This window comes from Lissotriton helveticus, chromosome 1_2, assembly GCF_964261635.1.
Source record: "Lissotriton helveticus chromosome 1_2, aLisHel1.1, whole genome shotgun sequence".
NCBI lineage: Eukaryota > Metazoa > Chordata > Amphibia > Caudata > Salamandridae > Lissotriton > Lissotriton helveticus.
Window position 1 is genome coordinate 322,104,612 of NC_136058.1, and position 6,000 is coordinate 322,110,611.

Sequence of the window (6,000 nt, forward strand, 5' to 3'; positions counted from 1 at the left end):
GGGGTTGAGGGTGAGTGAGGGTGAGGGTGAGGGTGAGGGGTTGAGGGTGAGTGAGGGTGAGGGTGGGTGGGGGTGGGTGAGGGTCGGCAGTCAGACCAAATAGTCCAACAACAAATAAACCTAGCCAAAACGTTCACTTAACCTTCTAAAAAGGCCAGCATAGTTCCCATTAACAGAAACAAACCTAAGGGCCAAAAGACCAATCACACGGGTATTTTCATGTTCGCTGCAGCATGCGATAAATTGTTCCACTAGCAACCAGGTCTCGGTCAGAAGAGAAAAGGGGTAGAGCTGCAGGCATGTGTTTTAACTGCCATCTTGGAGAATCCTTTACATGAGAATCTCACATTGGAGTGAAATGATTGCAGGGTGTCATATCTTGAAAGATCTTTGGCGGAGGTGTAAAGAGATAGTATAACGCGAGGCCATGCATGTTAAAATAAGCTTTAAGGATTTAAAAACACTGCTTTATATTATTCACGTGATGAAATACGATTTCCACAAATGCCAAAATCTTTCAACAGATAGATTTTGATAAAAAATACTGAATTTAATTACCATATTGATTTGCACTTAAGTGGATGGAGGTTTAGCAGGAGAATGCTAAAATTAAGGTACCATCATCTCCAAATCAAGAATGTGCGCAATCATAAAATATTTTTTTGTTTTTTACATTACATGTCTGTGGAAGTCAACCATATAAATTCAGCTTTTGTGTCCCGCTATGGGAAGTCAGAACGGGATTAAGCGTGCCAATTAAGTGATATCACTGCTGATGACGAGCATGGCGCCCGGTCACACGAGACCCAACAGTCCGTTGTGGGCAGAGGCGGAAAAACCTGTCGGGCAGACTAAAAAAAGGCTTACGCTAAACGCGCCTGGTGCTGTGTATACACCCCCGCAAGGGGAGAATAGTCCACCCTCCGGCAGGACTTCCATCTGTCTCACATGGCGGCACCTAACAATGAGGTCGAGGCGCGCGACCGGACGGGGGTAATATCACACCCTCAGCATTGAGCCGATGCTGGGAAGCCTGCGCCCATACCACAAAAACACCGGCGCCGCGCTTTGGAGAGGTTTGTGCATGAACAAGCACTGGCATTGTTTGTGTTACTGAATAACCAGCCCGCGCAGTGCAAGCGCGTAGTAGTGCCAACAAACAGCGCTTCCGCCTGCCAGATGGAGCCCGCCCGCCCACCTGTACTGAGCCAGCCACCAGGGGCATCCTAGTTTACTCAGCCCAGAGAGAGGGAAAGAGCCGGGTAAGAGATCGAGGTGAATTGTATAACTTGATATTTAAACAAAGCACGACAGTCAGATCGTATTGGGGAATGTCACCAGTCAAACAAAGCAGCCAGAAAATAATCCCAAATATTAATCAAGTACACAAATCGAGATGGAAGGTTTCACTATGCCTTCGATTTGTAGAGTTGTTACTTACATTTTTCAAGTCATATTCATCACACCGTGTAGATACCGATAGGCAACTTTATCAGAAAGCTCTAATTTATTTATATTACTTAACTAATATTACTTCTTGCTGACATCAAGAATACTGATTCTATCATGCCTATTAGTAGTAAGGATGAGAAGCAAGGTGGTAACATTTTTAAAAAACACAATCTTAGTGATTTATGCGCCTTAGAACTATATGGCACGTCATCACTTTCATTTCACACTAAACAGATGTTAAAAGGCAATTAGCTACAATGCCAGCGAACGCAAAATTAACAGGACTGCTATGAACAGCGTTTTAATTTAAAGCAGTGTTTAGCTAACTATGGGTTCCCAAGAGCAAACCCACAAGACACAAACTTATGCTAACACAAAGGAGAGGCTGAAGTCGATCTTGAATTATGTAGGAGGAACAGCACACCCCCTTGAAGGCAATACTGTGTGATTTTTTTAGGGGCAGAAGACAGTCATGGAAAACTGACATTAGGAGAGACTGTGGTTAGGGGTGTGTTATGGTAAGTGGGGAACACCGTAAACAGTTTCAGAATCCCACCCACTGTATTCAGAGAGAACCACGGGGCCGGGAGGGGTGGGGGAGTCGAGCTTACTATCACACACCCGGAGCATGCACAGAGCAACACTGCAAGCCCCCCAAAGGAAAAAGACTGAAAAGCTGGTAATGCAAAAAAAAAAAACAAGACGGAGGGCATTGCTGTGGGGAGGGGGTGGAGGAGAAATGCACACGGCGGGCAGGGGAGGGGGCGGAGCGGGGAGAGCGGCATGTGGGTGTCAAGAAGCCGGGGCCTTTGAAGTGAAGCTAAGCTTCACTTCAAAAGGTGTCGGAGGAATGCGGCTGAGGGAACAGACGGCGATTGCGGCTGAGGGAACTGATGTGCACGCGCTTTTAAGCTCAATGCACATGCGCATTGAGCTTAAAAGTCACGGGCACTGCAAGGAATCGCCAAGATTCCTTGCTTGTTAGTTAAAGAGTGGTTAAGCCGCAATAGTCTCGCAAGCTCGATGCGCATGCGCATCGACAGGCGAGACCTAAAAACTCTTCTCCATCATCAAGGAATTCACCAATCCAACCAGCGAAACAAGATGTCCCACCCTCCCAAGACCTCTGCAACAGACTCAACACCTTCTTCCACCACAAGATCAAGATGATCTATGACAACTTTGGAAACCAAGACCACCTCACCGCTCTAGCTCCCCCCTCATGCGATGCCATCCAACATACCCTGCTCTAATGGATCCCGCTCAGGATACAAAGCACCTTGAAGAGCATGAAAAGCATCCACGCTGGAGCACCCTCAGTCCCCTGCCACATCTTCCACAGAGCCCTCTGTGCCATCGCACCCAAACTACATCGGACGATCAACTGCTCCTTCGAGTCCGCCACCTTCCCCAACAACTGGAAACACATCGAAGTCAACCCCCTCCTGAAGAAGCCTGTTGCGGACCCAATGGACCCCAAGAACTTCAGGCCCATCTCCCTACTTCCCTTCACAGACAAGGTCATCGAACAGGCCGTCAACTCCCAGCTAGCAAACTTCATCAAAGCTAACAACGTCCTGGACATCTCCTAATCCGGATTTCGAAGCGATGACAGCACCAAGACCGCCTTACTCGCCACCACTGATGACATCCGCTCTCTCCTCGACTAGGGCGAAATGGCAGCCCTCATCCTCCTGGATCTCTCGGCTGCATTTGACACCATCTCCCACTGCACCCTCACCTCCAGACTCCACAACGCTGGCATCCATGGCAAGGCCCTCGACTGGATCCGCTCCTACCTCACCGGTAGAACTTGTTGGGTCAAACTCCCTCCCTACCTATTGGATCTGTCAGAGACCAACTGTGGAGTGCTCCAGGGCTCCTCCCTCAGCCCCACCCTCTTCAAAGTTTACATGGGCCCCCCTTGTAACCATTGTCAGAAACCACAGGTTCATCATTGTCTCATACGCCGTCGACACCCAGCTGATCCTCTCCCTCACCGAAACACCCAACATCACCAGACACAACTTCCAAGATGGGATGGACGCCGTCGCCACCTGGATGAAGAACAGCTGCCTGAAACTCAACTCAGAAAGACAGAAGTCCTCATCCTTGGCTCCAGCCCCTCTGCATGGAACAACTCCTGGTAGCCTCCGCCCTCGGATATCCCCCCCCAATCCGATGGGCCACGCACGAAACCTCGGCATCATACTTCACTAATTGTTCACAATAAACTGCCAGGTCAATGCCGTCTCCTCGACCTGCTTCAATACCCTCCGCATGCTTCCAAAGACCTTCAGATGAATCCAACCAAATCCAGAAAAACTGTCATGCACGTACTCATCAGCAGCAGACTGAAATACAGCAACGCCCTCTATGCCAGAATCAACAAGAAACTCCTTTGCAAACTCCAGAATGTCCAGAACACTGCAGCCAGACTGATCCTCAAAATCCCCCGTTGCAGTCACATCACTCAACACCCGTGCAATCTCCACTGCCTTTCAGTAGAAAGAAGAATAACCTTCAAACTCCTCACCTACGCATACAAGGCCCTGCACAACACTAGATCTGCATACCTGAACAGCCGACTTTCCTTCTGTGCACCCAAAAGACATCTCCAATCAGCTCAGTCTCACTGGCCACCATCCCACTAGAACATGAGGAAAGTCCTTCTCCTACCTCGCATCCAAATCCTGGAACACCCTCCCCCTCCACCTCCGGTAATCTCCCACATTGTCCCAGCTGAGGAAGGACCTCAAGTCCTTGCTTTTCTGGTGAACCCAGCACTCAACTGAGCTGCCTCCCCTCTCCCCCCAGCACCTAGAGACCCTCAAGGGTGAGTAGTTGCACTTTACCAACCATTATTGATTGATTGCTTATGGGCTTGAGTTACTACAGACAATGCGCACCCATCTCTTTGGTGACAAACAAAGCACAAAATCATTTTAATAGTTTGGCATTCCAAGAGCGGGTGCACTGCAAAGTAAATATTTAAGCTCTTGGAAGGCTTCCATGCATTCATCATCCTTTCCTCTCAGGGCATTGACATTGTTGTGCGTCAGCCTTATCAAAGGCTTCACAACCAAAGAAAAGTTTTGTTTCCATTTTCAGCAGCAGCCGACCATTCCCATAATGTTCTCACTTCTTTCTGACTACTTGGGAATTTCATTTTAAGGATTGTCTCTATTCAATCATGGGACACTCATCTCACTGCTTTTTATTTGTGGAGACCTAGGTACATGACTACCTCCTGATAGTACTGTAACTTCTAGGGTGAAACCTTCTGTCCATTCTCAGCTAAGTGATTATATAAAACAATGGTGTCTTTTTTGCAAGCTTCCTTTTTCATTGAAGCGATCAGTAGAACATCAATGTAGTGGGTTAGGGTTGAACTACAAGGTAACTGCAAAGTCTCAAAATTTTCTTTAAGAACTTGATTTTAAGTAAGAATGACTCTCTGTATAACCTTGTGGGGCACAAACCCACACAAGGGTTTTCTCCTGGAACTAAAACACGAAGAGATACTGACTCTCTTTCTGCAACAGAACAGAGTAAAATGCCTGGCTAAGATCAATGAGAGTAAACCACTCTGCATCTGAGGGATTCTGAAACAAAATCACAGAAGAGTTTGGTACCATAGCATAGAATGAGGAGGTCTTGTATTATCGTCCATTCTTATTTGATTTTTGTAAGGGCAATCTGGGAGAATTGTATAAACTTCCAATTATTGTGACATACAGCAAACAAGCACAGAGAGTTGACGCAATGAACACAGCCAGGATCCCACAGGCGGCACTGTCAGGATTCAATGACAAGGCATATACAAGTCTGGAGAGGTATGCCACAGTATCCCAATTGTTAATTGCATCTGAGGTGGATTAACTTGTAGTCAGCAGGATCACTGATTGAGGGTGTAACAGTACACTCTGTAGGCTGCGACAGAGGAGCATATTAGCAAGAACCTCATTAGAATTATCCCCATTTTAGCGGCAGGAAACTGCAGCTAAAACGTCGATAATAGGCTTGCTAATATGCGTTATAGAATTCCAATAGAAGCCCAGGTTAGATGTCCTGCACATCTAACCTGTGCTTCTATTGGAATTCTATAACGCTTATTAGCAAGCCCATTATCGCCGTTTTAGCGGCAGTTTCCTGCCCCTAAAACGGTGATAATTTTAACAAGGTTCTTGTATTAATTTGTACTTTTGACATTGTCTTAAGCGTGCTGTGGTGTAAACAGTGTGGCTGCTATTGAAAATATATGAACAAATACTTCAGTGCTCTGTTGGACAAAAATAGAGTTGTTAACATTTGGACAGGATATATATCTACACATTGCAGCACGCTTATCTTTGCATTTCAGCGTGCTATGATGAAAGAATAGTGCCGCGGACCTGTGGATGTGAAATTACTTTCTTACGTGTGCTGTGCTGAAAAAGAATAAACACTTCTATTAATATGGAGCAATTATTAGTGTATTTTATGCTTGCTGTTTTAACAGGGGTTCTTCATTGAGTTATGGGTTGCTGACTCTCCCCATGTGACACA